The 20,000-nt window shown below is 37.1% G+C and overlaps 1 protein-coding gene across 1 annotated transcript in view; it reads left to right on the top strand.

The window, feature by feature from the left end:
- The window catches only part of cracr2aa (calcium release activated channel regulator 2Aa), a 236,686-nt gene that overhangs the window by 36,845 nt on the left and 179,841 nt on the right, over positions 1–20,000 (top strand). The window lies entirely within an intron of this gene.

Consider the following 20,000-nt stretch of genomic DNA (forward strand, 5'->3'; position numbering starts at 1 on the left):
TATGTGTATGTGTGTGTGTATGTATATATATATATATATATATATATATATATATATATATATATATATATATATATATATATATATATATATTGTGGAGGATTGCCGGCTTTCCAGTCCGGCCCTCACCCCCAGGCCGCTAGGAGGAGCCCTCCGGACGGCATATTGGTGCCCCGAGTTCCAGCAGGGCGTCATGGACTCTGTAGTTTTTATACACAGCCCTGCTGGATACCTTGGGGGCCGCCAGGAGTCGCTGTGAAGGGCCTCATGGACTCTTTTATGCCCTATAACCCGGGAGTGCATCTCAGTCACGTGACTGGAAGAAGCGACATGCTCCCGGGATGAAGAAAAGGACTGTTTGCCCTGACCCGGAAGGAAAACGGACTTGTGGGTTTGGCTTGGAGCGACTTCCGGGTCAGGGACTATAAAAGGACTCTGGGTAAGCCCAGTGACCGAGCTGAGCTGGGAGGTAGGGTGGCGATGTGTCTGGGCGAGGAGGATTGTTTAGTGAGAGAGTTTATTGATTTATGAATAGTGTGGTGGAAAGTGTGCTTGGTGCACATTATAATAACGAAATAAATAGTTATTGTACTTTCACCTGGTCTCAAGAGTGGTACCTGAGGGTTCAAGAGGTGGCTCCACGCTTCATCTGTTACAATATATATATATATATATAATATGTATATATCCCTACAGTGAAGCATGGTGGTGGCAGCATCATGCTGTGGGGATGTTTTTCAGCGGTAGGAACTGGGAGACTAGTCAGGATAAAGGGAAAGATGACTGCAACAATGTACAGAGACATCCTGGATGAAAACCTGCTCCGGAGCGCTCTTGACCTCAGACTGGGGCAACGGTTCATCTGTCAGCAGGACAACGACCCTAAGCACACAGCCAAGATATCAAAGGAGTGGCTTCAGGACAACTCTGTGAATGTTCTTGAGTGGCCCAGCCAGAGCCCAGACTTGAATCTGATTGAACATCTCTGGAGAGATCTTAAAATGGCTGTGCACTGACGCTTCCCATCCAACCTGATGGAGCATGAGAGGTGCTGCAAAGAGGAATGGGCGAAACTGGCCAAGGATAGGTGTGCCAAGCTTGTGGCATCATATTCTAAAAGATTTGAGGCTGTAATTGCTGCCAAAGGTGCACCAACAAAGTATTGAGCAAAGGCTGTGAATACTTATGTACATGGGATTTCTCAGTGTTTTTATTTTAAATAAATTTGCAAAAACCTCAAGAAAACTTTTTTCACGTTGTCATTATGGGGTGTTGTGTGCAGAATTCTGAGGAAAAAAATGAATTTAATCCATTTTGGAATAAGGCATATCTTCATTTTAGTGCTAGTTTACCTTTCTGAAACAAGACATAAAAAAGAAAGTTTGATTTAACACTGAAAACTGGAACATGGCTTTTGACTAGGTGACTTGGTACAGAGAAGAGGTCCAAAAGCTAAATAGCAATGCTGATCAGCAATTAGATGTTAAACAATTGTAATTTTTTTTTTTTTTTTTTTACAAAATTTACTGCAATAACTAATGTACAGTATACGTCTTTTTAAGTCTGTAATTGTCTCTTATTTGAAACATTCTATCTATAAAGCTGTCATAAAAGGATCTTTTTCTCATCCCTATGAGCTTTATTAGTTTCCCTCCATGCTGTTTTTATCTGGATGTTTACTGTGCCTGTGTATGACTTTAAGTTCAATGTCTAAATGCCTGTATATATTGCATACACACATTTAAGTTAAGTCTATAGGTAAATATTAATATAGCATAAATTGAGCATATTTGTAAGGAAGTATGTCTGCATTGAACACAAATCATTGTGACATAGTAAGGGCTAAATTATTTTTACTGCATACCACACCTTGATCTGTTATGTCACTTTTTTATGACTTTTTATATTTTCAATTTTGCTTTCACTTAAAGGATTTTGCTCACGGTTTATGGTCCAGCTGTTATTTATAGTTGTTTTGTTGTCTTTTGTACTCTCTTCATTCTGTTGATTTAGTACTGTTTTTCATCTGTTATGTAAACCTTTATTTCACCCAAGCATATTTTCATGTCCTCCTGCAGTCAGAATCACATTTGTAAATGTTTTCTTAAATAATGTCTGTTGATAATTACTTTAATTATTTTGTTAAAATTAATTAAAGCCTGATGTTCGCCCAAAGCAAAAGATGAGTACAATTAAAGAAGTTGAGACCTAAGGTGGCACAGTGGTTAGCAACTCTTCCTCAATCAGCCAATGTACCCATTGTGTCTTTGCTGTTTTTACATTCCACATCTCTAAATTATACATGTTAGGTTCACTGAATTTTTAGTACATGTGTGGGTTTGTGCTTCAGTTAGCCCTGTGATGATCTGGTTTCCTATTTATGGCTGCTTCCTGCCTATTTACAGAAAGCCTCCCACCACAATGGTCAAAAGTGATAACTTTGGCCCTTAGTGACTTGACTCCTTTGACACATCGATCCTACCTAGTTGTAGCTATCTTTTCTCATGACTTAACTGTAATACTATGACTTTTCTTTGACTATAAGTGATTCTAATTTACATTCATGCTTAATGTGGCTGACTATTATTTTGGAAATAATTTTTTTTGTTTTCAGCACACAATTTAAAGTGCATTGAATATACTTTAAGTTTCTTTTTGGTCCAGCTTTCAGGCTTTGTAGCTTTATTTTGAAATTTACTTTAATCAAAGAATTAAAGAATTTTCTTGTCATTCACTTGAGATTTTTTAATGAGTATGTGAATTATGTGAATTTTAAAACTTCATATTTGTCTCTGCTCACTTGAGTGATGAAGTCTGCTAAATAATATTTACATGTACACATCAGTCCATTTCCTTTATTCTTTTACTCCATTACAGGGTTGTTGTAGAACAGTACTAGGAGCAAGGCTGCGCTTGGCCCTTTAGGAGTTACCAGGCTGTCATAGGGTATACCAATTGTATTTTTGAGGGGGGGCAAATCCACTCTTTCAGAAGGACACTTGAACCTTAAATAAAAATTGCACTCTTTTAATACTGTGTTACCTGCTTAAAACCAAACAGTGATTGAAGGAAGAGGAAAACTGCATATCAGAATGAGAGTCTTGGGTCCACATTGGTGAAGATAGGAAAACTGACTGTTCTTGTGATCTGCACACTGATCTCCACTGGCTCTTTCAGCTGACTCTAAGGATTTGGTTTCTGTAAAAGGTCTGATGGATTGTCTGGTAGGATGAAGTAGATTTTGAGAAGCACCTACAATATGAAATTTTGAGCCAGGGTATTGTTGGTACTTTATAACATTCTTCAGTTAAAGACAACTAAATTCTGTCTATAAATTGATTGAAAATGGGTAAATAGTTTCTCTGCATCCAGTTCATCTTCTACCCAAGCCCATCCTGTTTTCTTCAAGAATATTCTATACTGAAGTGTCTCTTGTTGAGTCTGAGAGGTCAAAAGGGCCTAAAAAAAAACCTAAAGCCTTTACACCCAAAAAAGGCCTAAAGGCTAAAATCTCAAAAGTAACAAAGTACACAATTAAATATAACCTTAAATATTTACTTTCAGTTTATTAAATAAAGAATAATTAAGAAACAATCCAAATAACTCAAATTTTGCAATGTAACAAAACAAAATATGCAAAAGAGAGAATTAATTTTGAAAATGGTAAATAACAAAACTAAATACTAAGTAAACTAAGAAAATCAAATTATCCAAGAAAAAGGTAACAGAAAAAGTAATCAAAAAATAGACCAACCCAAATCTGCAAAACCAAAAAATTGGGTCCGGAGAACAAAGGCTACAAGTCCAAAACAACAATCAAAATGAAAATGGTAAAAAGCTGGACAAATTACAGATAAATCGAAAGCATTAAAGGAGATGAACGACACTTGCCGATAGTAGCTATATGTTCTCTGCTACACTTTTGTTTCCTGCCAAGTCTTCAAACAGGGATTTGGAAACCAGCCCTGTTAAATCTGCAGCTGCAGTGTCAACAGGCCACCCAAAAAGACACAACATAAAAGGAAAAAGACAAGTGAAGGAACATTTATAAAGACAGAAAAAAAAGATTACTAAGTAAGAAACCAAAAAAGTAATTATAGGTACATGCATAAGGAAGATATGTAGACATATATCCATTAACAAGACAACAAAACAATTTACGAAACATAACAATAAAAAGTTCTAAAACAAAGCCTAAGCAGAACCATAGCATTGTCAGTAGACTTGTCACTGTTCTGTTCACTATATTGTATTCCTTTTTTTTTGTTAACCAAGTCCTTATCCCATATCTTTTTTATCATGCTATTTGTTCCATATGCCAAAACGCTTACTTACAGTGCATCCGGAAAGTATTCACAGCGTATCACTTTTTCCACATTTTGTTATGTTACAGCCTTATTCCAAAATGGATTAAATTCATTTTTTTTCCTCAGAATTCTACACACAACACCCCATAATGACAACATGAAAAAAGTTTACTTGAGGTTTTTGCAAATTTATTAAAAATAAAAAAATTCAGAAAGCACATGTACATAAGTATTCACAGCCTTTGCCGTGAAGCTCGAAATTGAGCTCAGGTGCATCCTGTTTCCCCTGATCATCCTTGAGATGTTTCTGCAGCTTAATTGGATTCCACCTGTGGTAAATTCTGTTGACTGGACTTGATTTGGAAAGGCACACACCTGTCTATATAAGGTCCCACAGTTGACAGTTCATGTCAGAGCACAAACCAAGCATGAAGACAAAGGAATTGTCTGTAGACATCCGAGACAGGATTGTCTCGAGGCACATAGCTGGGGAAGGTTACAGAAAAATTTGTGCTGCTTTGAAGGTCCCAATGAGCACAGTGGCCTCCATCATCCGTAAGTGGAAGAAGTTCGAAACCACCAGGACTCTTCCTAGAGCTGGCCGGCCATCTAAACTGAGCGATCGGGGGAGAAGGGCCTTAGTAAGGGAGGTGACCAAGAACCCGATGGTCACTCTGTCAGAGCTCCAGAGGTCCTCTGTGGAGAGAGGAGAACCTTCCAGAAGGACAACCATCTCTGCAGCAATCCACCAATCAGGCCTGTATGGTAGAGTGGCCAGATGGAAGCCACTCCTTAGTAAAAGGCACATGGCAGCCCGCCTGGAGTTTGCCAAAAGGCACCTGAAGGACTCTCAGACCATGAGAAAGAAAATTCTCTGGTCTGATGAGACAAAGATTGAACTCTTTGGTGTGAATGCCAGGCGTCACGTTTTGAAGAAACAAGGCACCATCCCTACAGTGAAGCATGGTGGTGGCAGCATCATGCTGTGGGGATGTTTTTCAGCGGCAGGAACTGGAGACTAGTCAGGATAAAGGGAAAGATGACTGCAGCAATGTACAGAGACATCTTGGATGAAAACCTGCTCCAGAGCGCTCTTGAATTCAGATTGGGGTGACGGTTCATCTTTCAGCAGGACAACGACCCTAAGCACACAGCCAAGATATCAAAGGAGTGGCTTCAGGACAACTCTGTGAATGTCCTTGAGTGGCCCAGCCAGAGTGTAGACTTGAATCCGATTGAAGATCTCTGGAGAGATTTTAAAATGGCTGTGAACCGACGCTTCCCATCCAACCTGATGGAGCTTGAGAGGTGCTGCAAAGAGGAATGGGCGAAACTGGCCAAGGATAGGTGTGCCAAGCTTGTGGCATGATATTCAAAAAGACTTGAGGCTGTAATTGCTGCCAAAGGTGCATCAACAAAGTATTGAGCAAAGGCTGTGAATACTTAATGTACATGTGATTTCTCAGTTTTTTTATTTTTAATAAATTTGCAAAAACCTCAAGTAAGCTTTTTTCATGTTGTCATTATGGGGTGTTGTGTGTAGAATTCTGAGGAAAAAAAATGAATTTAATCCATTTTGGAATAAGGCTGTAACATAACAAAAGGTGGAAAAAGTGATGCGCTGTGAATACTTTCTGGATGCACTGTACTTTACACAATACAGGCTAACTGCCTTTATGTGTATTTAAGTCTAAGCAAACATTTTAAATACAGCAAAAAATAGATTGTCTATACTTCCATTTAAAGCTCAAATCAACGAAATATATTTTCATTCCTGATTATTGACTGTTTTCACTGCTTGCTTCACTGCATTATATACCCACACTCATACAAGGCAGATTTAGTAAAATGAAGTAAATAATCCCATGTGGACATGGAGAGACTGTACAACTTCCACACAGATCAAAACGGCTTCAGCAACCTGAAAGATCAACCCTCTTAGTTCAGAGTTGACAGGATTGTGTTACAGTTTGCATAATTTCCTCCCAATAGCAGAACTTCTGTTTTTTCCCCACCAAATGTTTCAATGCATATGTAGTTGTCATTCATCCACAGTTTTTCTTCCGTGAAATCAGTAATGCTTATCTAGTTGTTTAATTTAATGTTAATTTTTGTTTATTAGTTCAATAGGCAGTTGATTAATAATGTATATTATGTTTATGAATAATATTTCCTATTTATAATATATAAGGTGAAAATGAATATGACTCCAGTGCTAAACACTAAGGTACATCAGCTATAACCTCAAACTGGTTAAAGGAGTACTATTATTTTTGCACAAATATAAAATATTTAAATAAACATTATTTATAAAAATAACCTTAAAACAGTACCAGGAAGACTAAGATTGTGCTCAAGTTTTTATAATAGAGTGCTGAGGTCAAATGTGTCAAGTGTTGACTTAAAGCTAATTGCATAGTAATTGTATCAAGTCCAGTATCAAAAGATATTAGAGCAGTGGTCTTCAGGGGGTACCTCAAAGCCCTAAACCCCAGACACAACTAAACAGACACTAAAGCAGAATGGCCTTGTTTGTGCTGAACCTGGGAGTATTTCTGGTGCCATACCCTCACACAAATGAAGCACTTTTAATGCCGGGTGGAAGTTCTCTAAAATGAAAGATCATCCTCCCTGCAGTTCCCCCTGGTGACTGCCATTAAAAAAAAACACCTGGGCCTCACAGTAGGACTATAACTCTCATGCTGACTTAAGCATGTGTACATAGGAGAGCTAGCAGAGGGATACTGTCACCCATTGCGTTTGAGGCCTCAGGCGGCCTCAGGAGGCCTCAGGAGGCAGATCCCTTCCATCCCTTCATTATTATGGCCCAGCCAGGCAAACCATCATCCATCTATTAGGACCTTCTATTTTAAAGGTGTCCCAACCAGGTAAAGAACCATCAATTCTAGGCAGGATGCCCATCTCTTCATTAGGACCATCCATTATATAGGTCTTTTGGCTAGTTAAAGTTCCACTGATCTTGGCCTGCTTGACAGTCGCCCCATATCGTCTCTTGCATGGCATTGACAAAAAACTTGATTTAATGCCATTTCTTTTGTATGACCTGGGCAAAAACTTGAATGAAGCTTTTTAAACAAATTATAACTGTAGCCTTACATTAAAAACTACAAACTGTAGTTCTTTTTAAGTCATTTGACAAGGAAACATTTTAAATAATTTAGTGTTCTCTGCCTGAATTTTGTAATGGTGATCTGTCAATAGTAAAAGTAAATGCCCAAATAAAGGGTATCCATTTAATAAGGATATATTTATTATGTTAAGCATGGACCCTGCAAACAAAATGGTGGTACACTAGTTAATTTTACTGTCTTGGGCTCAAATTCAATATCTGCTTACAATGTATTTTCTGCATAGGTTTATTCTTCCACATCCTGAAGATATGATGTTTTGTTGATTGTCTAAGTCAGTGCAGTGGACCTTCCAGTGGACTGGCACCCTGTCTTTAGCTGCTTCCTACTAGGATAGGCTTTGGCCCCAGACATCACTCTGAGCTGAATTCAGTCAGCTTGGGAATATTATGTTATGTGTCCTCTAAGTACTGTAGGTGAATTTTTCTACAGTATATTTAGAACAGTGTATAGGAATAGGTTACTAATAACATTGTAAAAGTAGTTGGTGTTAGAATTTCCTAAAATGTCACTAACTAAAAATGATAGGACAATATGCTGATTGGTATGATGATCCAAAAATATTAGATCTAGAACCTCAGTGAATAGTTGGTAATTTTATACAATTAAGTTTGATATTAAAGAACTACACAATGTCCCTGGTAATGCTAGAAATTATTATTTTATCGAACATCTATTTCCTAGCGTAGTTGTTTTCAATAAGTAATTTGTGTTGTAAATGCCATAAAAATACATATATGTAAAATGAATATATATTGTGCTTTATTTTGGTTGTAGTGGTGGGAAACGCTGGCTGAGAACAGTTTTCCCACAATAAAAGTTTTGGCTTAAGAGTTAACTTTGTGTCCGTGCCTGTTATATTCTAATGTCTGTCCGTCTGTCACACAATTGTTCATGAACCAATGAGGCTAGAAACATGATATTGGTCTTAATTGAAAGCTTGACCTAATATGTTCTGTAAATTTAAAACGTTTTAGGCAGCAGCAACCTGGTAGGCAAAAAAGTTATTGTAATTAAGTCATGGTACACATAAGCCCTCCTATTGACAATCTCCCATATTCATAATCATACTTTAATATTAAATGTAAGTTCTTTGCATTTTATTTTAGGACTGTGTGTTTCACTACTATAATTTAAAAATGGTATGGAAAGACAAGAACATTGTCTGAGCTTATAAAAAAAATTAAGAAAGCTGTTAAGGCCTAGGACTAAGTCAGGCATGGGATTGCAGGCATCTTGAAGTTAAATGGGACTTGTAATGCATGCATGCATACAGTAGACAAAAGCATGTTTTCAGGCCATGGCAGTAGCACAGAAATGACGAGGGGGGGTTGCAGAAACTGTTTTGAGTGTGGATTGCTAGAACGGTTATAAGCAGGAACACTTTCACACAAGAGAAAAAAGGTGCATCCTTAGGGGAAACCTACCACGTTTCTGCAGGGCTCTAGAAGGCAACTCTCATTGGACAGGGATGTTTGACTCTCAGCATCTTAGACAGGATTTGCACATGGTCTACTATATATGATGGCCCAAAGAGGCAACATGATTTCTCTCTGCACTGTAATTTTCAACATTCTAATTTAAGAAAGAATGTGGTAGCAATTGCAAGGTTATTTTTCACTTTAAAACCTTGTATTTTGAGAGGCAGTACTCTTTCTACAGGGTGGCATAATGGCAGAGTGGTTTTGCCTCACTAATCCGGCATTTGAATTTGAATGCTGCACTGAGCTCTGTATGTGGAATTTGCAAGTTCTTCCTGTGTCTGCATGGGTCCTTTTTCAGGTCTATGGGTTTCACTGACAAGGAATTTTATTGGCGAATAAATATCAGTCCAGTGTGAGTGTATCGACTGGTATGGTGTTTAAAGTTGATTCTTGACTTGTTCTGGTCCATTACTACTGACTGTGACCCCCAGTGTCTCTGAATTGGATTAAGTAGGTTTGAGAATATTATGAAATATGCTGCTTTACCTAAAACTTAAGTATTTATAAGCTGATCTACGGTAGTCTCAAAGAGAACATTTGACTTTGTCAGAGTATTGAAGAATTGGTATTATTTTAATAGTTATAAGAAATGTATAAGCTGTTAAGCAAAAACAAAAAAACTGCAGAATCAAGTATGAATAGAAACCTTTGCTGAGGTTGTTTTTATCCTTATGTATACCAGTATTAAAATTGTCCATCACAACTACTTTATCACAATTTTAACCTAGTTAAGGTTTTTTGGGATGTCTATAAATTTGAAAATATAATTTACACTTGAGCTAAAAAAAATATCTCATGTAAATGAGAGAACTGCTCCCCTAGATGAATGTCTGACTTATGATGTGGTTGATCTCTGCGTTTTGGTGGCGGCTGATTTGTGTCCTTTGCATTCTTATTGCTGCACTGCATGCTAAGGTTTTCTCCTCTTGCTGCTGCTCTTGGGTTTTTGCTCATCTTTGTTTGACATGTGGGTAGTAGAAGCAGTTCATGCACTTTGCTGCAGTCAGTGACTGAATTCTACCTTTGATTCATGTCTGCTTGCCTGCCTCATAGGAAGTTGTTCAACTCTTGTGTTGTGTTCATTTTCCTGGTACAATTCCACTACTACTATATCTGCTTTAGGTCACGTTTTCTAAGGGTTATACTTGTTTCCAAAATTTATTTTCCAGTTACTAATTATTAGGGTTAGGGCTTTTCCTTTTTTCCTTAGGTCTGTTATGCATGTTAGCTGTCATTTGTAGTTTTATATATTTTAATTTGCTGTTATACCAATATTGATTGCAGCACCTTTGATCCACTGTCAGGTATTGGCAAATGTACACTGTATCTTATTATACAGATTAAATGGTACCAGCAGAAGTGATGCATGTTTATTGCAGACTAAAGGGCATGAAAAATCATGTTTGAACTGGTACCAGTGCCTTCCAACTAGATGTTTTGTTTCAGTTTTGGTTATTTCTTGGTTAGATGGCAGAGTAAATCAAAATTTTGTACAAATTAAACCAGTGAGCATCGTAAAATCCAGTATGAAATGCTGCCTATAAGTTTAGGAAACCAAATTTAAATTATTTAAATATTTACGTTTTCTCGTCAAGCCTTTTGTTGAATCAAAACAAGTCCATGGTTTTACTTAAAGAAATGGTTTATATATACAGATTTCATGTATGCATTTATAGCACAAAAACCTCCATCCATTCAGAGCCCGCTCTTTTCAATTCAGAGCTATGGAGAGGTGAAGTCTGTCAACCCAGCATCAAGTAGATGTAATTTGTAAACTGAACCTGCTTGTACAAGTTTGCCTGTGGAACTGCAAAGCTGGAACAGCCTTAAATGCTGCAAGAGAATTCCAAGGCAGAAGGAGAGAGTCACACTACTAACAGTTGAGGTTCTGCACAAACTGTTGTAAGAACACATGTGCTGATAGAGGACAACTCTCATGTTTGTATGCTGGGTGCCCTGGGAGGCACCAAAGAGAAAGAGCTATGGTTTACATTTAGATTTGCATTGTTCCCAAGGATAAAGAGCCATTTAAATTCAACAAAAATCTTGAGGACACTGGGGTGCTAGCAGTTCTTTCCTGGTGTCCATGTATGGCTGTCCCTAATGACATAAGTGATTTTGAAGCCTCGTTGACAGGAAACAAGATAACTGCACCCACATTACCATAACTGTCTGTCTGAGGTGTATGCATTATTTTTTTGTGGTGTTGACCTCAATGGAAACCTTCGTTCTGTGTGTAGGTAAAGTTGATGTTTTTGTTTGTCTTATGTCGTAGAGGCTTTTGGGAGTGACACCATAACAAATGATAGGATGGTTAGATCAGTTTGAGGAGGATGGGCTGACTCTTTCCCTAGAATTATCTATATATATATATATATATATATATATATATATATATATATATATAAGGAGAGTTGGGATCCGTGTGGCTGTGTTTGTGGAGGGACGGAGAGTTAAGGCGGGTGTTGGAGTCACGTGAGCATCTCCCCTCCCATTCACCTCATTTCATTCACTTCATTTCGCTCCGAGCTGAGCTCCGCAGCTGACACGGTCTTGCCGTTCTTTTTCCATAGTGTTTAGTCCTTTCTCCTTTACTGTTTAGTAGACGCGGTGCTTACTGAATAGTATTTTTTTTCCTTTAGTGTTTCTACTTCGTGTTTCGTAGATGTGGTGTGCGAAAGGAGAGTTGGGATCCGAGAGACTATGTTTGTGGAGGGATAGAGAGTTAAGGCAGGTGGGGGAGTCACGTGATCATCTCCTCTCCCATTCACCTGATTTTATTCACTTCATTTCGCTCCGAGCTGAGCTCCACAGCTGACGCGGTTAGTCTTTTCTCCTTTACTGATTTACTGTTTAGTAGACGCGGTACTTACTGAATAGTATTTTTTCCTTTAGTGTTTCTTAGTGTTTAGTAGACGCGGTGTGCCGGTGCTCCCGGCGGTGTTGCGGTTTAGTGTTACTTTCTACTTCGTTTTTGTACTTTAGTGTTTAATAATAAATAATAATAATTCATTACATTTATATAGCGCTTTTCTCAGTACTGAAAGCGCTAAAATAGTGAGTGATACTTAGCTAATAGCAGTGTAGAAGCAGCACAACGGAGCCGGTAGGACAGGCGGGTGTGGTAGCGTAGGTGAGCGGCGATAGCAAGCAGCAGAAAGCACAGCAGGAGGAGGAAGCAGGATTTGGATGTTCCAATACACAGCCATAAACAGTAATGCTTGGTAATTGCAGGCGTGATCGCCCCGGAGCCATAAGCCATAAACCAGGTTAGTATAAACATCAGATCAGTTCCCGGTCGTAGAGTACTGTAAGATGAAACGGGAGCAGATCAGCATAGCGAATATAATCACAGATCATCCCGAGGTGCTAGATCGCCAGATACAAAGAAATTTTAATAGGTCTTGTCCCGTGATCCACAGACTCAGCTGTTCCCAGTAAAGTGGAGTCCATAAAATCTGTAAATATTAAACCAAATCCATGCAATTCGAGTCAGCTGTATCCACGAAGTATACATACAATAAACGAAATAAAACAAGCGTAAGAAAGTGCAGAATTAAGGCGAATTTTGCAAAAAGTGTTGTTAACAGGGAGGACCGGCAACAACAAGCGTGCACCAGTGTCCCCTCACCTGCTATAATAAAGCAGTTAAAGTAAAAGTCTACTAAACTTCTTTATAATATCTCATTTAGTGTTCTTCCCGGTGGTGTTGCCGTTGTTTAGTGTTAGTGTCTACTTAGTGTTTGTGTTTAGTGTTATGGAAGGAGTGATCTTACCACTGTCAGATTTTGCAATGAATGAGTTGGTAAATAATGATTATTTATCAACAGATCACATGAGCAAATTCAACGAAATTTTAGCTGCGCATCCAATTTTCCAACCTCAAAAGGCTTTGCTAATGTGGACTCCTGACATACCTATAGTGTGTTACTGATGGTAACGTGGTATACAAAGAGATCCTTTTCCCTCAGTTTATTATTTAAAATTTTAAAGCAGTACTTCACCGCTGCGAAGCGCGGGTATTTTGCTAGTCTACAATATGTGATGACAAGCAGACTAACTGAATTTTTTTTATCCAACAGTTTCCTTCTATTATTTTGTTTCTTGCAAGTAAGGCTTTCAAATTCTTTTACTGATTTGTTGGCATTATTCATTTTAAGTAGTCTTTCTTTGATTTAGTACATTTTAATAGGAAAACTATGACAGAAATCTATGCAAATAAATTCACATGATGAAACATTCAGCCAACTGTACACAATATAAAGTGGTCTCAGACAATAAATAGTAAAATGTGCTGTATATTACCTTTTAACTCAACCATTATGGCACTATTTGCTTTATGATAGTATGATAGCACTAGATTATTTTGAACCAGGATGTGGAAATATTGACATAATGCACCACCCCTTAATCCTTATGTGCAAAGTAGTACACATTAGCAGAAATTATTATAATATAGACAAGGCCTTGCTGTGTGAAGAGGTTCGCAAATATTGGAACGGTGTTATTTCTGTAAACAGTACTATTCTTGTTACTGAGCCTGTTATAACCATAAGAATGTTAAGAATTGTTTGTTGCTAGGAAATTAAACTAGTGAGCAGAATTCAGCATTAAAAAGATGAAATTTCATATTTCTGCTGTATTCTGCAATACCTCATAAAGTTCTTGTCAGATTTTCTATTTGTTTAAGTAATTTACTTTATTTCTGATTAAAAATGTTAGGCGTGCAGTATGTGTTGAATTTATCTATGTAAATATATATAATTTTAAGAAATATTTTATATCTGAAATGTATTTGTTTTTATTTAATACTAGCCATGGTACCTGTAGAAGACAGTTAATAGAATCATTAAAAAATATTTTCTATCTCTTGCTCTACGCAACAGAGTGAAGCTGCAGACTACAATACTTCCCACTAGCAAATTATAAACATGTGAAACAATATTAAGCTTAATTAATTTTTAAAAGGTTTGCAAAAACAGTGCTACATATAAAATTGGTTTTAAATTTGACTGGGAAACATTTTAGGAAACCGTCATTTATTTATTGATTTAATCGATCAGTATTTTCATTACTAAAAGCTGTATGTGTGAAATACTGTATGCCATGTCCATATCAATTGAGTGGTATGTGACAGCCAAGAAATTTAACATTTTTGAATAACTTTTGAGTTTGAGAAAATCGTGATGGTTCTTAAACCTTTTTCGTGCAACATTTAAGTAGATCGCAAAGACCCAACTTAGATCAAAATAAAAACAAACTGTCTTTGAGTCATCGTCTTTTTTATTTTTGGTAAATATCAAATACTATTACTACTACTACTAATAATGAATAGTGGGTCTGTTGCAGTGTACATTCAGCAGGGAATCATCCCGAGGTGATCTCATCATTAAACATACAGTATTTATTGTCTTGTGCAAACAGACAATGTCTCTCCAGAACAGTGATAATATAATAAAACACAAAAAATATACATAGAATACAAATATACAGTATAGATATATTCAGTTATATTTCAAATATTTATACATAGTCTTTTTCTTACACTGTTTGTTATTACTATTGGCTGTTCAGTAACTCCACAACTAAAACACTTTCTCTGAAGCCATACTGAAGGCCATTGGTTCTTTACTATTTGCCAGAAGGCAGGAGCAAGAAAAACAGCCGTGAAGAATGGCTGAGTGTGTAATAATTGTAGCAGAATGTCTTTTAGATACCCTGGATAGAAGGCTGCTGGGTGCCAGCAATATTTTGTAGCTTTCACCACCCTCTGCAGTGACCCAAGCCTGTGTGCCCTACCAGGATGTGATGCCGCCAGTGAAGATGGACTTCAGACAGCACCTGTGAGACATCTCAGGAAGGCATTGGTGAACTTTGCAATAAACGAAATGTGCTGTTCCCTCATCTATTCATCAGTGATTGTTACATTTCCACAGCACCCCACAATAACAAACCACAGCTTAAACCGTTCTCTGAAGTCTATGACGTGCTCCTTAATTTTTGGACATTAAAGGTCAGATTGTCCTGCGACCTCTGACTCAAGCAGATAGACCTCCTGTCTGCAAGCAATTTAATCATTGGTGGTGATCAGGCGTATGATGGTGATGTCACTAGCCTTTTTAAGCATGTGGTGTCTGGATGCACCGTCACACCCGGGGAATAGCACACTGCCTGGGTTGCAGGTGAGCATAGAGTATATGATGCTGACAATCTGCAAAGCCGAGGTATGCTCGCTATGAAGCCCAAAATCCAGTTCTGTTGGCACAACAGTGTTGAATGCTAAGCTGTTGTCTATAGATATACCTCTGCAAGAGCAGTTTTTACATTATCCAGATGTGCCAAGATGATATGGAGTATAAGACTTAAAGTTATGTACTAAGTTAAAAGTTAGTAAGAAGTCTGAGTGAGTGTAGCTAGTTATAAAATGAGTTATCACATACAACACACAGACTGTTATGGACATGAAAAGGATGAATAAACAGATAAGCACATTTTAAACATTACAAAAGATGAAAATTATGAAACGCATTGTGGAGCTTAGCCCAGACACAGACAGGTAGACATGTCATTTCACCCAACACACGTTTATTTACACTATGTACAACAGTTCTATGTGCACACAACCCCCAAAGACCCTAAAAGGCCTGGCCACCACACAATGGCTTTTCCTTTCTTCAGGTCGCCTCCTTGCCTTCCTCCCGACGTCGTCCAACTTGCACCCGACTCAAGTCACTGTCTGAAGAGAGGCAGCCCCTTTTATACAAGCCCAGATGGGCTCCAGGTGCTTCCCGACACTCTTCCGCGGACACTCCCCTGGTGGCGGAAGTGCCGGCTGCGCACCCGGAAGCCCACCGGGTGTCCCCAGTCTTCTTCCGGGTGTGGCGGAAGTGCTGAGGTCCAGAGCTCTCTAGGCACAGGGGCGCCCCCTGGCGGTGACCACGGGCCCCTACAAGGTTGGGTTTCCAAGCCCTGCACCTGTGGCCCCCAACACAACCAGGGCGGTCGCCCACTTGTGGTCTGGAGGAGGAGCAAACCCTCCTCTGGTCCTCCTGGGTGTCCCGGCTGGGTACCACCCCCAGCGGTCTGCCACAACATATACTCCCACTCTTTTTTATATACAGTCATGGCCGAAATTATCGGCACCCCTGGAATTTTCCCAGAAAATGCAGCCCGGTTTTTGAGTTTTGTGTGAAATGATGTCAGATTTGGCTTTTTTTCTGTTTTTTTGTGTTGTTCCAATGCACATAAAGGAAATAAACATGTGTATACCAACACATTTGTAAATGCAACAATTTTCTGGGAGAAATGGTGCATTTTCTGGGAAAATTCCAGGGGTGCCAATAATTTCGGTCATGACTATATATATATATATATATATATATATATATATATATATAATATGCTATATGTGTTTGGGTGTATATTATATATATTTTTATATATATATATTTATATATTATGTATGTATATATATATTATGTGTGTGTATGTATATATATATATATATATATATATATTATTAATAATCCTGATTTGTAACATGGCATTGTTTGATACAGTGGTTCTCATATTTAGTCCCAGGGGCTACAGATTTTTTCCCAGCTAATTTTTGCTTTTAATTAGACTCCCATCTTCAACTTGCAAGCCAACAGTCTAGGTCTTGAAAGTTAAAGTGCTGTATCAAAACACAAAGATCATTGTTATAACTACCACATAGGGATGTGTAACCTGTGGGAGGCATTTTAGCACCCAAACCCTGGACACAACCACACACATACAAGTTCCAGGTTCAAATATGAATGTATTTTAAAGAAATAAACCACACAATCCCAGTCATTTCATCCATCCGTGTCCTCCATCCATTATATGGGTCTTTTGAGTAGACAAGGAACTACTGAACCAGGTCAGAAAGCCAGTCCATCCCCACCTTTCTTCACAGTGGAAATTGTGAAGGTTGACAAAATTAAAACAAAACATAACAACCTAATTGGTAGAACAGCAGCAACTGATGGGAACTTTTTTTTTTTTTAACCTCATATCTCATCAAGATATATAACAAGAAAATAACAAGAATAATAAAGAAGTAAATAACAAGAAGGATATGACTTCAATATCTTCATCGTCTCTCCTTTGGTCTAATTTTCCAGTTGTGTATGTTACTTCATCCTCGTCCATATCCAGAATTCTTGACCTGAGTTCTGTTCCAACAAGTCGGTCACAAGCAATCAGGATGTTTTTGATCAATGAAGACTTTTTTTGTGAAAAAGAAAACAATACAGAGTATGAAGTATTTTATTAGGAATACCTACACATTAACTCCACAGTCACGCAAAGAACAGTCACATTGGCTTATGAAATAAACACACCAATATGACCAACGTATGTCATAGGAATGCTTAGCTCAATTGATTTCTCTTGCTTTTTGCCTCTACTGTACTCCCTGTATTCATGAGGTAGAGTAAAAAAGAAACAATAAACTCCAGTGTACAACCATAGCAGTTCATCTTCAAGGGAATGTCCTATCTAGTTAGAAACCATTCAGAAACTGCACAAATAATTAAAAATGACTAAGTGCTCTAAAATGAAAAAAACATACATTTTTATTTACTAATACATTGCTGTAAGACCCATTTCAATTCAATCTGTACGTCTACAGGAATTGTACTTAAGTGAGTACCTGAAAGACAAAAATAATCCAATTACCACAATATAGTCACTTGTGAAAGCCAAATTCATAATTTCAAATATGTAATTTAATTGTTCCCAATTTAGTAAGTATACTTTAAAAACTACTAAAACATTCACCTAAACATATTGCAATAGAAATGCTACATGTAAAAGGTTGTACATAATTTAAAGTGTTTACCTGAAGCAAACAATCACTCCATTCTAGATTGTTTGATGACTGAATGATATCGAAAAGGAAAAAGCGAATTATTACCTTTAAGACATTTGCTGTGTTTGAGTCAGTATGAATCATTTCACTACATACAGTACCTGACAGGGCTGTGCCTTTGTGCAAACCACATTTTCCATGCTACAAGGCACAGCAATACAGATTATTAAATATCTTGCAAATCTATTATGTAGCATTTCAATCATTTTAATACATTACAATTTGCTAACAACTACACATAACCATAAATATGCTGACCTGCAAATTCAGTTAATGCTACCTAATGCCACAGATGAAACTGATCTTTGAAGAACAAGGAAAACAATCAAAAAGTTACACTCCACAAAAGCAAGCCTATGAAGCCATTCATTGCCTAACTTTTAAGAACAGTAAACTAAATTTGATACTATTCATTGTACTGGCATAAATTTTAACCCATTTTAAGACCACTATTATCTGCCCCCATAATGCCATTGACATAACATAGGGCTGAAGAAAGACACACCTCAGTGAAGGCCTCACTGGAGGCCTGGATTGTGTCCTGTTGGTCAAAGACTTTTTGTGAAGTTCTAATATATAAAATGAGCGTCAGAGAACTTTTAAAATAATTAGGAAGCACTACCTGTGGTACACAGAATGTCCTTCCCATGTGGAAACTGAAGATGACTGTCTTGGCTAGAAGAAGAAAAAATTCAGAAATGCTGTAAGCTGACAAATTCTGATAACTGCTCTTCCCTTAAAAAAAGCTTGAAAAGTTACACAACTTTAATGCTGGCTTTCCAAAGTAAGAGAAGACACCTAAGAAATGTAAATCAGGAAACTGCAATAAATTCTATGAATAAAAAATAGCATGCTATTTCTTTTAATCAGAACAAACATTATAATAAAAGATACAGAGAAAATTGTGTTAATAAACAGTCATGAATTAATTAATCTAAAATTAATCAAAGCAAGCTTTTCAAAAGGTGGAAAAGTACACAGAATACTATTTTGTCAAATAAAAATCTTGTTGTTAATGTGGATATCTAGCTGCATTCAATTGTGTTAAAAGTGTCAGTTGATCAAAGTTTACAAGTTAAGAGAGCTTCACATCCCTCCATGGACCACCATTGTCCTTTTTGTGGTTCTGTAAGTGGCTGATGATGCCTGTATAATCTGTTCTTTTACAGTAAAATAGACGAGCAAACTCCTGAGCACCAAACACAACTGTAGGATCCTCTGTAGACTTAAATATACTGTACTTATGTGTCTAGTGAATATAAAATAGATACAGTATAAAGTTCTTAAAACTGACAAATATATGCACAAGAACAAACGTTTCACTTTATTTCAATTGAAAAAAAACTTCAAAAGCAGTATTTTTGTAGAATGCAGGAGAGGTAAGCATGAAACGTTGAATATTGTTTAAAGAGTTTAAACAAACTATACTATCATTAAAAGAACTTTACATAATAATAACTGGCTGTTCTTTTCCCCATTGTCTAGAGTCTAATTTGAACTTTCTTGAACAGGAGGTAATTGACTATTGCTTTAACACTTGACCTTTGTTTGTAGCTACTTGTTAAAATTTTCCATTATGTGCTGTAAATATATACACAGAACTATGAAAAAAGGTCATCTAAAGTGACCTAAGTGTATTCAGACTTTTGACTAGTAACATTACTGTATGAGAAAAAAAATAGTATATCCACTATTAACTGTGTTTGTCTTAGAAACTTGTGCTCTTTTTTTACTTTTCAGTGTAAAATCACTTTATATCGACTCAATCTCTCTTCACTCTTTCTGAAATATATTTTGATATCTAAAATACCAGGTTACTGAAAGGTTTTGCTTCTGATTAACTAGCATGTACATGATATACAGGACAATTATAGGGCAGGGCAATTATAAGTTCTTAATCGCGGTCACTTATAATTTGATTACGATCCGTTACACTTAGCTATGGTCAGTTATACTCAACAACATACAATTGCATATAATATTAGTTATTATCTATATCTATATCTATATATATATATATATATATATATATATATACAGTGGTGTGAAAAACTATTTGCCCTGTTCCTGATTTCTTATTCTTTTGCATGTTTGTCACACAAAATGTTTCTGATCATCAAACACATTTAACCATTAGTCAAATATAACACAAGTAAACACAAAA

This window comes from Erpetoichthys calabaricus, chromosome 1 (assembly GCF_900747795.2).
Source record: "Erpetoichthys calabaricus chromosome 1, fErpCal1.3, whole genome shotgun sequence".
NCBI classification, from domain to species: domain Eukaryota; kingdom Metazoa; phylum Chordata; class Cladistia; order Polypteriformes; family Polypteridae; genus Erpetoichthys; species Erpetoichthys calabaricus.